General features: G+C 36.0%; 1 long non-coding RNA gene across 1 annotated transcript; it reads left to right on the top strand.

Annotated features, from left to right (window-relative positions):
• Nucleotides 1-7,305: 7,305 nt before the first annotated feature.
• Nucleotides 7,306-9,629, top strand: LOC115424664 (uncharacterized). The gene is made up of 2 exons (XR_003936119.1): nt 7,306-7,344; nt 9,235-9,629. It is a non-coding gene; the product is annotated as an uncharacterized LOC115424664 (long non-coding RNA).
• Nucleotides 9,630-17,425: the final 7,796 nt, after the last annotated feature.

Raw genomic sequence — 17,425 nt, 5'->3', positions numbered from 1 at the left:
TCCGTTGATTTGTGATAAAGCTGATTCTGAACGAACTCGTCTTTGAGATGAACGTGTTCTAACACATTTGTAGTCAATAAAATGTCAACACAACCGAACATATTTAACCATTTAATTTTCATAATTTTAGGGGAAGCCGGGCTTCCCTTGCAGTCTGTGAGAAATCGCCACTGAGCCGCACATATTAACATTGAAAAAGAACACATTTTAGTCTAATGTAAATGTATCAAAGAACCATATGTGTCCTACTAAGCATTAATGTGGGTTTCATGGAGCAGAAGATATGATGATTAGTTGCCTATAAGTATTGTAATGGTGCAAAAAGTCTGACTTCAGAGGCATGTTATCAATAACCTTTATTGGAATGTAAATGTATGTATGTAACTGTAGCTTAGCTGCAGGAATCTGTGAGGGCAATGGATGTAAGATAACATAACATGCTGAGCACTTTTAATCTCCTAATATAAAATATGATTCTGTTGAAAGTTCCTGCCCTATAATTTAGATTGGACTGTCTTTGTGTATAACTTATTCCATACATATTTATATTTGAAAGTACTCAGATATTATAACTGCCAAAGGCCATTGGACCTGGAAAAAGTAGGTCATGGTCACCTGTTTTCAATATTCTTCTTCTGCTCCATGACAAGATGCATCCACAGGATAAATTTGAGCCAGATATGTCAATGCATTCTTCAGATAATGCGATTACGTCATTGTATGGATCAAGGTTATAATAGTTTTGGATTTTTAATTATAGTTTAGTTTTATTTAGTTTTGACTTTTTTTTCTAATTCAGTTAGTTTTAATTAGTTTTTAGAGCATGTTTGCTAGTTCCCTCCGCCAAGGAGGTTAGTTTTTTGCCGGCGTTGGTTTGTTTGTCTGTCTGACCGTGTGCAAGATAACTCAAAGTTATGTACGGATTTGGATGAAAATTTCAGGAAAATTTTGATACTGGCGCAAGGAACAAATGATTAAGTTTTGGTGATGATCGGGGAAGGGGGGGGGGGGGGGTGCTGATCTGCCTGCGCTCTCCAAGTGCTTTTCTAGTTTTTATTAGTTATCGTTTTTTTCTGAATGCTTAGTTTTAATTTAGTTCAAGTATTAGTTTTAGTTATTTCCTAAATTTTATCTCCCTCACCATCCCATCCTATTCAAAGAAATTAGTGAGGCGCGGATCAGTGGGTTACCTTGGACACTTTATTTGGGGTCGAGTTAGGGCGGCTCATTGACTGAGCAGACACAAACACATTTACAGTACAATGTATCAATTCCCTATAGCAGGTTGGGGGGGGTGCAATCCATACACGACATCACTTACGTGAAAACAATGCGAAGATGTGCGAAGCGTGAGAAGAAATGCACAAAGCAGCCAGCAGTAACCCAGATAGAAACATACATAAACTACAAAAGCACTCGGAGAGCGCAGACCTCCGCCAAGGCAGATCAGTGCGCCCCGATCACCACAAAAACTTAATCATTTGTTCCTTGTGCCAGTATCAACATTTCCTGAAATTTTCATCCAAATCCGTCCATAACTTTTTGAGTTATCTTGCACATGGACAGACAGACAAACCAACACTGGCAAAAAAATAACCTCCTTGGCGGAGGTAACCAGCCAACCAGTAGTAAACTGCATAGAAACATATATAGACCATTTAGAAACATATAAACCAGCCAACCAGCAGTATACAAGTTAACCTTTTGAACTTTGTGCTTAAACTTATGAACGTTGTGTTCTCATCTCTTCTGCATCTAGCTAAAACTGTGTTTTCACTTCTGCTATGTCTAGCTAAAACCAGCCTAACCTTATGTTTGTGGTTACAGGGTGCGACTTCTTTTTACCGTTGTCGCACCTGGTGTCTGCTACACTCGCTGTGTTAGATATGTGTAAAAGTTCATCCAATACACACCAATGTAACTACAAGTGAATACCTAGTTCCTGTTTACTGTCTAGGAAATGTCTGTAATACCATTATAAAAAGCCAGAGAGACCTCACTCTTATGAGACACTCATAGGATGTCATTTTGATACGTACTTGGCTGTCTCCTGATTGCAATCAATAAATACTTTTGTAAGACAACGGACCGCCTGAACCTCTTCACTCATCGAGTTACAATAGAAATTTCCAACACACATGCAATGTGAATTTAGACCATGAAATCTTGGAAATTTGTGGAAAAAAGCTTCTACTGATTTCACATATTACACATGGTGAATTTAGCCACACACACACACAAATATAAATGTAACAGCATTGCTTGACATTTACAGTGTTTACAGTTGCAGGGTTTCTTTTCTTCATTTAACAATGATGCGTTTGTCATGTAACAATACATGTTTTTTTTAATAGATGTTGGTCTGGTTTTTTACACATTACACTGTAAACTTTTATTTTTGTTCAATGGATGCTTTTTTATGGTTCTATAACATGTCTAATCATCACCATCACTGTCAGAAACATCATCCCATGTAGCGCTATCTTCTGTTTCCTTCTGAACATTCACACAGTGCTGCCACCTACACAGATCAGTGAAAGACAGTCTTGCTGACATACAGGAACACCTGTCTGTATCACATTTGCCTTGTTTCCAAGTGCAGTGGATGAACTGCAGAACACTTTGAGGAGCAGGATTTTTAGTCATCCAGTTCACTGTTGACTCCCCATCCTCAATGTGCCATCCACTACCAGTGGGTGAGGGTGCACACATAATACCTTTCAGACAGTGTCTCATTATTGCTGTTTGGTAGTTTGCCCTTTTGCAGTGTTGGTTTAGAGCATCACATGTTGGAGGCATGGACAGGGCAAACTACCAAGGAGCAATAATTAGACACTGTCAGTAAGACTGGGTGGCCATGGCTCAGATGGTAGAGCAGGTCGTCCAATAACCGAAGGGTTGGCAGTTCGAATCCTGCTCTGTCCTAGTCAGTCCATTGTGTTCTTGGGCAAGACACTTCACCCAGTGCCACTCACTCTGGTGTATGAATGTTTGGTGGTGGTGGTTCACAACAATAATAATTCTTTGCCTGATGATCTGCTGACAGAAGAGAAGATCTCATAGCTGACATTGAAGGCAGCTCATTTCTGAAACACACATATACCCAGTTTCGCTAAGCTGCAAGCAGCATTTTGTGTGAGAGAGAATGAGTTATGATCAGTAATAGTAGTAGTAATAGCAGTAGCAGTAATAATAGCAATAGCAGTAGTAGTAGTAGTAATAGCAGTAGCAGTAATAATAGTAGTAATAGCAGTAGCAGTAGTAGTAATAGTAATAATACCAGTAGTAGTAGTAATAGCAGTAGTAGTAATAGTAGTAATAGCAGTAGCAGTAGTAGTAATAGTAATAATAGCAGTAGTAGTAATAGTAGTAATAGCAGTAGTAGTAGTAATAGCAGTAGCAGTAGTAGTAATAGTAATAATAGCAGTAGTAGTAGTAATAGCAGTAGTAGTAATAGTAGTAGCAGTAGTAATAGTAGTAATAGCAGTAATAGTAGTAATAGCAGTAGTAGTAATAGTAGTAATAGCAGTGGCAGTAGTAGTAGTAGTAGTAATAGCAGTAGCAGTAGTAGTAATAGTAATAATAGCAGTAGTAGTAGTAATAGCAGTAGTAGTAACAGTAGTAGCAGTAGTAGTAATAGTAATAATAGCAGTAGTAGTAATAGTAGTAATAGCAGTAGTAGTAATAGTAGTAATAGCAGTAGCAGTAATAATAGCAATAGCAGTAGTAGTAGTAGTAATAGCAGTAGCAGTAATAATAGTAGTAATAGCAGTAGCAGTAGTAGTAATAGTAATAATACCAGTAGTAGTAGTAATAGCAGTAGTAGTAATAGTAGTAATAGCAGTAGCAGTAGTAGTAATAGTAATAATAGCAGTAGTAGTAATAGTAGTAATAGCAGTAGTTGTAATAGCAGTAGCAGTAGTAGTAATAGTAATAATAGCAGTAGTAGTAGTAATAGCAGTAGTAGTAATAGTAGTAGCAGTAGTAATAGTAGTAATAGCAGTAATAGTAGTAATAGCAGTAGTAGTAATAGTAGTAATAGCAGTGGCAGTAGTAGTAGTAGTAGTAATAGCAGTAGCAGTAGTAGTAATAGTAATAATAGCAGTAGTAGTAATAGTAGTAATAGCAGTAGTAGTAATAGTAATAATAGCAGTAGTAGTAGTAATAGCAGTAGTAGTAATAGTAGTAACAGCAGTAATAGTAGTAATAGCAGTGGCAGTAGTAGTAATAGTAGTAATAGTAGTAGTAGTAATAGTAGTAGCAGTAGTAATAGTAGTAATAGCAGTAGTAGTAATAGTAGTAATAGCAGTAGCAGTAGTAGTAATAGTAGTAATAGCAGTAGTAGTAATAGTAGTAGCAGTAGTAATAGTAGTAATAGCAGTAGTAGTAATAGTAGTAATAGCAGTGGCAGTAGTAGTAATAGTAGTAATAGCAGTAGTAGTAATAGTAGTAATAGTAGTAGTAGTAATAGTAGTAGCAGTAGTAATAGTAGTAATAGCAGTAGTAGTAATAGTAGTAATAGCAGTAGTAGTAATAGTAGTAATAGTAGTAGTAGTAATAGTAGTAGCAGTAGTAATAGTAGTAATAGCAGTAGTAGTAATAGTAGTAATAGCAGTAGCAGTAGTAGTAATAGTAGTAATAGCAGTAGTAGTAATAGTAGTAGCAGTAGTAATAGTAGTAATAGCAGTAGTAGTAATAGTAGTAGCAGTAGTAATAGTAGTAATAGCAGTAGTAGTAATAGTAGTAATAGCAGTGGCAGTAGTAGTAATAGTAGTAATAGCAGTAGTAGTAATAGTAGTAATAGTAGTAGTAGTAATAGTAGTAGCAGTAGTAATAGTAGTAATAGTAGTAGCAGTAGTAATAGTAGTAATAGCAGTAGTAGTAATAGTAGTAATAGTAGTAGTAGTAATAGTAGTAGCAGTAGTAATAGTAGTAATAGCAGTGGCAGTAGTAGTAATAGTAGTAATAGCAGTAGTAGTAATAGTAGTAATAGTAGTAGTAGTAATAGTAGTAATAGTAATAGTAGTAATAGTAGTAGCAGTAGTAATAGTAGTAATAGCAGTAGTAGTAATAGTAGTAATAGCAGTAGCAGTAGTAGAGAATAGAATAAACTTACACACTTACTTATATACAGTGTTTGTGTGTGGGTGTAAGAGAGATTTTTTTTTTACACACCTGCTGATAACATCTGTACCAGTGAAAGATGATCCTTTGTGCGTTTGCCAGACACGGTGATGTATTTATCCACTTTTTTTTTTTTTTTTTTTTTGCATGTTATGCACAAGGCAGGCAGAACAGGACCAGATGAAACAGTAGGTAGACCCATCCTGGACCGTCATTTCTTCCTGGGAGTTCCACTTGTTGATCCTGCGGTCCTGCTGGTGTTCATCCTCTGTTTGCACAGACTCGCCTCCCTGTGATTCACTGACATCTGAATTCTCTCTTGAATGTGTCTCCGCGGAATCCAATCGCTTTTTATCAATGAATCGTCTGTAGCATGTTGCATGAAACCCAACATCTTCTGGAACATTGTCAAAGTCAGTAGTGATAGTGTTTATAAGTTTCAGTTATAGTCCTGCTCTCACCACTCAAATAAAGCCATCGTTCGACACAGTTTCTTAACGTTTCGCATCGTTTGGCTGAAAAATCCTGTATTATTTCTTTTTTATGCATATGAGGTGCATATTCCATATTTTTGCTGGCTTTTTAAAACTTTTCATCGTATTTTCCTCCTCCAAACTACAGGAAGCTCGCTTCCTGGTCGTAAGCTATCTTGGATGTTTTGCGCTTCCTTATTGGACCAGCAGGTTACATGTGACTCAAACCGCAGCACGCATGATAACAATAGCATTGGGTGAATAAAGTTCAGTAGGACCGACTTCAAACACTGATTTTAAAAAACTGCAGGATTGCAAATGGAGAACTTTTGACATTTAGCTCAGGAACAATATATCTTTGTAAGTGAGTAAAAAGATTGTAGTGCCCCATATGTCGGAACGGGATAAAATGATGCAGCGTTCACCTTACGGCCTAATAATAACACAAACAAAAATTTTAATGGCACAAACCAGCATTAACGAAGCACAAAGAAACATAACCATTTCCACTCAGTTTAGAGGAAGTGGGGGCTGTGTGACGTCATCGGCTGAAAATAAATCTTGTAATTTCTATAAAACCATAATAGCACAAATGAAAATTTTAATTACACAAACCAGCACTAACGAAGCACAAACAAACGCCACCATTTCGGTTAAATTTGGAGTAAGTGGGAGGCTGACTGACCTCAGAATGACCTTTCAAAGAATTGTTAGTAACTCAAAAACTATAATAGCACAAATGAAAATTTTAACGGCACTAACCAACACTAACGAAGCACAAACAAACGCCACTATTTCTGCTCGATTTAGAGGAAGTGGGGGGGTGCGTGACATCATTTAGCTAAAAATAAATGTTGTAATTTCTATAAAACCATAATAGCACAAACGAAAATTTTAATTGCACAAACCAGCACTAACGAAGCACAAACGGAGACTGAGACTATTTATCCAGAGATTTTCATTGGGTGGGGGGCCAACTTCACGCAGGTGTCCTACAGGTGTGGCGGCTTTTACCTGGAGGGTGTTTGTGTAAGCTCTGCCCCCTTCAGATACAGGTGAATGTTGACACATTCTTTCTAGAGTCGACAGAGAACAGATACATGAGGAAAAAGGAGTATTTAAGTCTGTTTGATCTGATTCAAACTCACATGTTCCAGTTTGTTTCTGGTTTTTTGTTTCTTTATTGTCGTTACTGTAGCGGGGCTCTACTTTTAAACACTGTAAAATGGCTTGTTGAAAAATAAAACTAAAATAAAGGTCTTCCTTTATAGGCTTTTTTATTCCAGTTCTCTCAAACAGTGACAGCTATTTACATGAGTTAACAGAAAAAGGAAAAGAAAAGTCAGAACCTCTTTGTAGACTGACAAACACCCACAACATGCTGTCAGCTCTATCACACTCACTCAACAAAGCCAAAATGGCCGACATTTATAGGGAAAAGCCCCTCCCACTGGGCATGACCCACAGTAATCAATTACTCAAACATGATTTTTCCTCAGAAAATCACAAGAAAAAGACACATCAGAACACAAAGGAAATAAAGAAGAATACCCTCTTTAGCATTTCCACTCTATATTTATCACAAACCACTCTACCTGACAGAAAAAACCCTAAGAAGTGAAAACCATCAATTAAATGGTCAGGTGACCATTTTCCCGCCCAGCGCCCCCTTTATTAGACGGCGGCGGCGCTGGCTACACCCCTGTTTGGCCGACTCAGCTTCAGTCTGCAGGAAGCAGAGCGTGTGGTGAGTGTCAAGCATGAATGTGTTGAATGTGTGCGTATGTCGGTGTGTAGAACAGACAAGTGTGCACCCTTGTACGAACTACAGGAAACTGTGTGTGTGTGTGTGTGTGTGTGTGTGTGTGTGTGTGTGCGCGCAACGTGTATGTGGTGTGTACTTGTGTGGCATGTATTGTGTGTGTGTGTGTGTGTGTGTGTGCGTGTGCAAAAGTGTGAGTGCGCACTGTCTGCACTCAGCAAAGAGGTTGCTCCGTCACAGTTACATCATGTATTTTTCTGTTTTTGTCATCATTTACTTTATTTTCTTTATTTTCATCTTTGTATCTGAAAGTTTATATCAGTTTTTATATCTTTTATCGCTTATATTGTCTTTATTTAATTTACATCTTGATCATCTTTTGTGATATTTGTCATTTTCATCGTTTGCAGCTTTTTAAAATCTTATTTATTTTGTGACTTTTTCGTTTTCTTCTTGTGTCATTTTCAACTTTTATGATTTTTAAGTGGTTTTCTTCATCTTGTATCTTTCTGACGTTTTTTATCTTTTGTATTGTGTTTTTTTTTTTCGTTTTCATGTTTTTATGACATTTTCATCTTTTGCACTTTAGAAATTAATTCAATATTTAACTGAGAAATTAATAAAACATATGCAGAAAGAATAATTCAATGAAATATCTCTAAGTAAATTATAATATTTTTAAATCAGTTAATCATGTGCATATTAAATATGTTTTATGCACGTGATCCAGAAGATAAAATGAAGATATTTCATTTTAAAGGGTTTTTTTTCTGTATACATTTTGCTTATTTCTTTGTTTCTTTTTCTTTTTTTTTTTATAACATAATATACTTTCATTAAATACTTTTAACAGATAAAAATAAATTATATATATATATATATATATATATATATATATATATATTTATATATTTATATATATATGTGTGTGTGTGTGTGTTTAAGGAGTAGAAATAAGTGTATTTATGTTAAAATGAAGGATTTAAGGAAAAAAATTGGAAAATAAATAGAAATACACCTAACAGCTTGGCCATGAACAGAATAAATGAACAGATGAACCTTAACTTATTATTTTATGTTATGTCCTAGAGACAAAATGTGTCCTGGTATGAAAATAACTTTATCTATGTACCTACTATTATGGAATAGAATAGAATAGAATAGAATAGAATAGAATAGAATAGAATAGAATAGAATAGAATAGATTAACTTCTCCAGTCAGTGCAACAATATGAATATAAAACCAATACATTAAAAAATAAGAATAGAGTGAATATAAAATTACAAAAAACTAAAAGTAAAATAAGAAAATAAAATATAAAATCTAACAAAAGTAAAATAAGAATAGAATTAAAAGAGTGAAATAAAAATATATACATAAAATACACACATAACAGATACATATATACATAAAATATGAACTGACATAATAGTGCGTTTATCTATAAAAGTCTATAAATAATAGTCCATTTGTATTTGAATAAATATTACATGGTTTATGTAAGAACAGAGGATTACTGCACAACTTATAAGACTTTATTTATTTATTTTTTATTTGTGACTGTCTGTGAAACGTGCTCTATAAATAAAATTGACTTTACTTACTTACTTTACTATTTATTTCACAGCAGCAACAAACAAATGCAGAGAAAAAGACAGAGGGTAGAAAAACCACAAACAAGTGAAAAATGAAATGTAAAGAGAAAAGTAAGAAATTTGGTAATTATTTAAATGTTTATATGAATAAAGTATTAAAAGCTAAATTATTCCATATTATTTACTGTCTGTCTGTCCCAGGTTTATTGTCTATTATTGGAATTAATGTCATGTCTGATTTGAAGTGAATGTTCTTGTCGTCCGTGGAATCGTTCACAGATGGATCCGTCCTCTGGTTTATTCGCCACATCATCCAACGCAGATGCCGTCTAATGGTCCACGCCCACTTTCAGCCTTAGTCAGCACTGAAGGCGCCATTACAGGCCTCCGACCTGCACCCAGACGCTAATGTGTCCATTTAAGGTCCACCCCAGAGACGGGAAATGGAGACGAGGCGTAATGGGCCTGCAGATGGAAACCCTGCCGCTCAGCCCCGCCCACGGCCCCCCAGGGACCCCGCCCCCAGAAGCACCACACTCATCGCACTCATGCTCTGTTGTTAGAAGGTCACTGATAAAAACTGGTTAAAAACTAGTTAAACTTGCAGAACAAATACTTCTTTTACGGTTAATTGTCAGTAATTTTATCTGGTTACAAAAAAAAAAAAAAAAAAATATATATATATATATATATATATATATATATATATATATATGTATATATATATATATATATATATATATATATATATATATATATATATATATATAATTTTTTTTAACAGTATTAAACTTTAAATTAACAGTTTAATCTCATAAATAGAAAAGAAGTATTTGTTAAATTATGATACATTTGCAAATGTATTTTAACTGTATTTTTCTTTGAAAAAAGAAAAAATTTCTTTTAAAAAATGGAAATTTTATGGTTATTCACAGTTACAGTTTTTTCGTGTTATTTTACATTTGACATGTAAAATCACAGTCTATTTTTGTCATTTCATTGATATTTTCCTGCATCTTAAAAACACAGGAAAAATCTGTAAAGTAAACAGTAAAAATTCTGTTACATTAAAGATTTTTTTTTACAGTGCAGGCTGTTTTTCCTTTTTTTTCTCATGGTATGATGTAAAGTGAAAGCTACTCTCTAAGCAATCTTGTTGTGTACTGTTCATTATCTGTCTTTTATTGATACTGAACTGCCTTTATTGTCATTTGACAGTACGGAGTACATCAAACAAAATTAAGTTTGATGATTAGGGACATCAGGCCGCTGCTCCTAGTACAGAGTACAACTAGAGCGCATCCACAAAAACCCTTTTCTTCGAAAAAATTGCAGTGAAGAACAGAAGATAATGCAAAGCACAAATATAAGACATCATACAGTTTTCACACAGTACACGTGGACACATGCTGGAATTTTTTCATGGATTTGAAGGGAATTGGGGGACAGCGTGAACATTAGGCAGACAGCAGACGTGAAAGGGGAATGGGGGAAGGGCGAGATGCTTGAACTATGAAATAATTGTGGAATGTGTGTGCGAAGATAAGAGACTCCAGTGGGTTCACTCTGTCCATACAGTTCAGTTCCTTCAGTCCTTTATCAGTTTTTATCAGTTCAGTCCACTGTTGTCCTGACCATGGAAGATGTTTTGACTGCAGGGGGAGTAGATTTGAGAAGAATCTGCTGCTTCCTCAGTTCTTAGGGGAGATAATTTAGACCGTGGGGGAAGCTTGATTACTGCATAAATTTAGTATAACTTCATTTTGTTATACCTGGCCTCAGCATTCCTTAGCATCTTCGACCGGTTAAGTCTCTACACAATTCCGTCCAGGTCTCGCACACTCTCCTCCGTCTGCTTCACTGCCAGTTGTAATTCCTTCACATTATCACTCACCGCCCCGAAGTGCTTCCCAATTTCCACCGACAGCAGCGGGGTCTCTTTGCATGCTGCTGTCTTGCTGATTTTGCGATAGATCAGGACCACTCCCAAGCCAATCAGAAGGTTTCCCACCATCATAATTTTAAGTAAGTAGATGTCCTCTACATCCTCCACCGACAAGCCAGACAGACAGACCACCCTCCACTTGTCCCAAGCGTCCTGGGTGTAACCGGCTGCAGCTGTCCCATCAGGGCAGGCGGGCTCCCCAGGACCATTCTTCCTGGATGAAAAAATTGTGTCAATTGCGCTGAGTGACCAGTTGATCAGTTCCATATTTGCTGTTCGAGAGCTCAACAAGCAGGGATTCAACAGTAAAGTAAGTCAGACGAGACACTGTAAGGCGAAGCAGAGTGGGGGAGGGAGGAAAAAAGCAGCAGATAGCAGAGCTCAGAAAAACATGTCTGCTCTCTTCAAAGGACAAGTCAGAAGCTTTTGCTGATAATGCCAATAAAGTTGAAAAAATATATATATTTCACTCTAGTTTAAATGGTAGATTTTTCTTCCTCAGTCAGATGTGATCAAAGTCAATGGGTAGATGAGAAAGAAAATTATTATTTACAGTCAGAGCAGAAAAAATATTAGATACATTTAGAGGAAGAACATTTAAAATCAGAGTCATGGATAAAAAAAAAAAAAAAAAAAAAAAAAAAAATCAGTGTTGAAAGAAATGAAGTCCAAACCATCTCTGAGTCATTTTGGAAACAAAGATAACAATTTAAACCAAACTAACCAATGCACTGATATTTATCCCATAATATAAAACTATATTCTGATGTTAGTCATTATTGTTTTGTATCCCAGACCCCTGTTAGAAAAGAAACACCTGAATTCAATGTGTCCACATACTTTTGTCCATTTGTGTTTGAGTTAGACAGTTATGATCTGAGGATAATGATTTTTTTTTTTTTTTCAGATTACACTTGTTGCTTTAACTCACAGAATCAGAGACTACAAGTGTGTTTTTGTCTTTTTACAGCTTTTCCATCACTTTTATCTTGCTTCATTTTTATGTATGATACAAAAATAATTATTTTAGTGGCAACTTCAACATTTTTCTCATCATTTAACCTCTCCAAAATGATCTATCAGTCTACAGGTACTGTAATATCATCATCTGCATTTTGTGTTTTACTGTGAAAAACTGGTATTTTTTTGAATTTAATTTACTGAACACATAAATGTTCATAAAAGCTCAGAGGATGTCTAAAGGTAATTATATCAAAACAGAAAATTAAGAAAAAGTGATTTTTTTATTTTTTTTTTAAGAAAAAATCTCTCATTAACTGAACATAAACCCAGTATGTCCATCCACTGTCATTGATCCAACTCCATGGGTTTTACTGGGGAATTCATCTTTAATTTTTTTTTTTATTAATTTTGTTTGTTTTATTGCATATTTTTTTCATTTTATTTATTATTTTATACATTTTCTTGCTTGCTTTTGTTGATATAATTTATTTTTGTTCATTTTCTTGCCCGTTTTTACATTTTTTTCTTCAATTTTGTTCAGTTTGCGGCTTATTTTGCTAATATTATTTAATATTTGGTTGATTTATTATGAATTTTTGTTCATTTTATCCACTGTCATTGATCCAACTCCATGGGTTTTTACTAGGGAATAAATCTTTAAATTTTTTTTTAAAATTAATTTTGTTTGCGTTATTTCATATTTTTGTTCATTTTATTTATTATTTTATACATTTTCTTACTTCCTTTTGTTGAAATAATTGATTTTTTTTCATTTTCTTGCCCGTTTTTACATTCTTTTTTTCTTCAATTTTGTTCAGTTTGCGGCTTTTTTTGTTAATATTATTTAATATTTGGTAGATTTATTATTAATTTTTCTTCATGTTATTCATTACTTTGGCTGTTTTTGTTCATTTTGTTGCTTATTTTATTCTTTTTAAATTTTTGTCAGTTTTTTGCTTATTTTTTCGCAGTATTATTTTGTAGGTTTTTTTTTTTTTTTTTTTTTTTTTTTACATATTCATTTTTGTTCATTTTATCCACTGTCATTAATCCAACTCCATGGGTTTACTGGTGAATCAATCTTTAAATTCTTTTTTTTATTTATTTATTTTTTTTTTTCATTTGATATTTTTTTTCCATTTTATTTATTATTTTATACATTTTCTTACTGCCTTTTGTTGATATAATTTATCTTTGTTCATTTTCTTGCCCATTTTTACATGTTTTTTTCCTTCAATTTTGTTCATTTCGTTTCTTATTTTATTCTTTTTAAATTTTTGTCAATGTTTTTGCTTATTTTTTCACAGTATTATTTTGTATTATTTTTTTTTTTTTTCATTTTTGTTTGTTTGAATCAATGTTGTAGAAGATGACAGTGTTTCCACGGTAACTACGGAGCCTCTGAACGTCCAAATGGGTCATATCTGATGACCATGAAAAGATGAAGAACTGTATTTTACAACAATTATGTAAATATATTGATAGGATTAGTGGATCAACAGGTATTAAACAGTTTAGATCAGTAGATGCTTTTAGATGCCAGTAGCTGTTTGGGTCTTTATGGGTTAAAAAAATGAAATAAAGTTGCACACAAAAAACATTAAATATAGTATGTTTATGCTATTTAGAATGAGTCAGAAGTCAAAGAAACTGTTATTGTCACTGCTTTTGTTTGTATTTTTTCCATAATGTTCCATATTTTTCTGATTTAAGGCTGTATTTGTATGTTTTTTTTTACTGTCTCCTTTGGCTCAGTATCCAGATCTGTGGTTTTCATTACGGTATGTTGTGTTTTGCGGTAGCACTGCCGTATGCTTTGCGGTAAAAGAGGTGGCTTGTGATGTCACAGTCCATTCACATACAGAAGGGATGCACATATATCATTCCACCCCCCAGGCCACGCCCCTCTAAGTCAGACTGAGTGTCAAAAACCAACCTGCTGAACATGACGGAGTATGGCAGTAAACACAGCCAGAGAAAAGGGAAAATGTGAAATATGAAATTAAATGAAGGACAGTTGGACTGGACATGGATCTGTACGAGCTACCAAAGAACAAGTGGTCCATGAACACTGACATGTGGACACAAATGGAGGATCCAGACCTGATCCAGGGGGGAGGGGATCAGCGCTATTTGGACCTGAAACTAATATACATGGTTTCATCAGGACTGACAACCAGGGTCCAAAACTAGGACCAGAACCAGCTGATCCAAAGGCTCCAAAACTAGGGCCCAGAACCAGCTGATCCAAAGGGTCCAAAACTAGGGCCCAGAACCAGCTGATCCAAAGGCTCCAAAACTAGGGCCCAGAACCAGCTGATCCAAAGGCTCTAAAACTAGGGCCCAGAACCAGCTGATCCAAAGGGTCCAAAACTAGGGCCCAGAACCAGCTGATCCAAAGGGTCCAAAACTAGGGCCCAGAACCAGCTGATCCAAAGGCTCTAAAACTAGGGCCCAGAACCAGCTGTTCCAAAGGCTCTAAAACTAGGGCCCAGAACCAGCTGATCCAAAGGCTCTAAAACTAGGGCCCAGAACCAGCTGATCCAAAGGGTCCAAAACTAGGGCCCAGAACCAGCTGATCCAAAGGCTCTAAAACTAGGGCCCAGAACCAGCTGATCCAAAGGCTCTAAAACTAGGGCCCAGAACCAGCTGATCCAAAGGCTCTAAAACTAGGGCCCAGAACCAGCTGATCCAAAGGGTCCAAAACTAGGGCCCAGAACCAGCTGATCCAAAGGGTCCAAAACTAGGGCCCAGAACCAGCTGATCCAAAGGCTCTAAAACTAGGGCCCAGAACCAGCTGATCCAAAGGGTCCAAAACTAGGGCCCAGAACCAGCTGATCCAAAGGCTCCAAAACTAGGACCCAGAACCAGCTGATCCAAAGGCTCTAAAACTAGGGCCCAGAACCAGCTGATCCAAAGGGTCCAAAACTAGGGCCCAGAACCAGCTGATCCAAAGGTCATTTCCAGTAGACCGTGGACTGACCCCAGTGAATATATGCATGATCTACTGGGACTGAGCAGATTTACTGAGTCTAGTTCAGATCCAGTACTTTATCCAACACAGATACTACTGCTGTGGACCAGCAGGGCACCACTGCATTCTGGGAAATGATGATATTTTTCCCACCGTTTTTAATTACGACATTATTCTTGTAATATTATGGCTTTATTGTCAGAATATGATGACTTTAATTTCATAAACGAATGACATTTTTATTAAATTATGAGGTTTTGTTTTATAACTACAACTTTATTCTCATAACATTGTGATTCTTTTTGTATTCGACTTTATTCTCATAAAATTACGGGTTTTATATCGATATTCTATGACTTTATTCTCGTAGTGACAAGCGTTTTTATTTTCTTATGTGGCTCTAATACTCTGTCGTAGCTTTATGCTCCAGTTCCCCTGTATTTGTAAAACTAGGTTAGCCTCAGTTTCAGTTAGTTTACTAATCATGTAGGAGCACAAGGTTCACAATCACAAAACTAGAAGCACTCGGAGAGCGTAGACCTCCGCCAAGGCTGATCAGTGGCCCCCCCCCGTGGGCCCCCCCACCCCCGATCACCACCAAAATTTCATCATTTCTTCCTTATCCCATTTCCAACAAACCCTGAAAATTTCATCCAAATCTGTCCATAACTTTTTGAGTTATGTTGCACACTAACGGACAGACAAACAAACAAACAGACAGACAGACAAACAAACAAACCCTGGCAAAAACATAACCTCCTTGGCGGAGGTAATAAAGACAAAAACCATGAAAGATCTGATCATGAAACCAAGAGCTGCACTAAGAAGTAACATTAGCCAAAACAATACGTCATTTAAGGTCTGATTGGACCCAAAAACACAGCATAAATTACACTGGGTTACAAAAGAATGTTTTTTGCAAGTTGTCTAGGTTTTTTCAACTGAATTAGGACCATTTTGAGCCGCTAAATCCAAAAATGACATCTGTTTTTCTCAATCAGGTCAGGTTTTTTTGCTAATTTGATTTTGAAAAATTTGATCTTCTCACAAAATATAATAATTAATACCAAAATAAGATTGGTAAGCACACTTTATGAAACTTGTGACTTGATTCCTGTTAGGTACAGTGGTGTATTCACCGCAGATGGAGCAGAATACGTCAGGCTTATTTTTGCAAGATCTTCTAGTCGAAGCCATTTCATTCACCTGTAATATTAAAAAAAAACATTAATCATAAATTGGCAAAAGTAAAATCTTCAGAACTTGTTTATTGCAAGAAATATGAAAGAATTTTGTATCATACGATGTGAAAATGCCCATAAATGTAAGCAAAAATGTTCAAAAGCCAATATGTAGCATAGTTCAGAAAGTTGACCTGATTGAGCAAAATTAATGTGATTTTTGGATTCAGCACACCAAAATTATCCTAAATCAGCTCAAAAAACTTAAACAATAAATTAGTTTTTGACCAGTTTTATTATTACCTGACACCAAACGGGATCCACATCTAAGTCTGTTTTCTGTGTCTTTCGGTGTCTGTGAAACGATAGCTCCGACTGCTTTTCAAACCTGTTCATACAATCAATCGCACAACAGCTCTTCCTCATTTTTTTTTTTTTTTTTTAATTAAATCTTGGTCTTCAGTTTAGACAGTATTGAAGTCAACTCTGCCACTCATCTCCCTGTTTCTGCCACTCAGTGGGTGGAACCGCGGTGACTTCTGCTAGCGGTGACATCACGTGCATACCCTCTATAGGAGAACGAGAGAGAGAGAAAGAGAGAGAGAGAGCAGGAGTACGCGAGCAAGTATTTACGCTGTTGTTTGCCTCCGGACACCACTCTACGTTATCAGTGTCGTGTCCTTTACGAAGCGGACAGACGATTACTTGTCTCAGCATTTTGGCAATCGGAATGGCCTTTGACCCTGACACTCTCCTTTTCTCAGAGAGCTCAATAGTTTCCTGATAGAATGGCCTTCAAACTGTCAAGCACTGGTTGATTGCTGCATAGTCATCAGCAGTGAAAGGCACTATGCCAGTGTTAAGTGATGCCAGGGCTGCCCCTAATGGTTCTCTCTGCTCATAAAGTCTATCAAACATGGCATAAGTGCTGTTCCATCTCGTTTCCTCCTCCTGAACAAGCTTTTTTTGGGCATGCCCATATTAACTTGAATAGAACGCAACTTTTCTTTTGCTTTTGAATGGGACTTGAATTCTTCCACTATTTTGCGGGCCCTACTGCGTATGTTTTCCAGCTCAGAGGTCTGACATAGTGATTTTTAGCTTACCAGCCAATAGCTTACCAGTAAGCTATTGTCGTTGTTGTCGTCGTCTGTCGTCCGTTACAAAAATTTCAATCGTCTTCTTCTCCGAAACTACAATTCCGATTGACTTCAAACTTGGTATACAGCTTCTTTATAATAATGTCAACAAAAGTTAGTGAAATTATTTGGATCCGGATCTGATTCTGGATTTGGTGCGACTTTGAAAAATTTCCCCATTATAAGAAATAGGAAGTGGATGGATGCAATAACTCAGTAAATATAAATGATATCCAGTGTAAATTTCTCCAGTCCAGCCCTGATGGGG

This window comes from Sphaeramia orbicularis, chromosome 8, assembly GCF_902148855.1.
Source record: "Sphaeramia orbicularis chromosome 8, fSphaOr1.1, whole genome shotgun sequence".
Lineage (NCBI taxonomy): Eukaryota > Metazoa > Chordata > Actinopteri > Kurtiformes > Apogonidae > Sphaeramia > Sphaeramia orbicularis.
The sequence above is the reverse complement of the archived record's forward strand: the minus strand, read 5'-3'. Positions and strand labels throughout refer to the sequence as shown.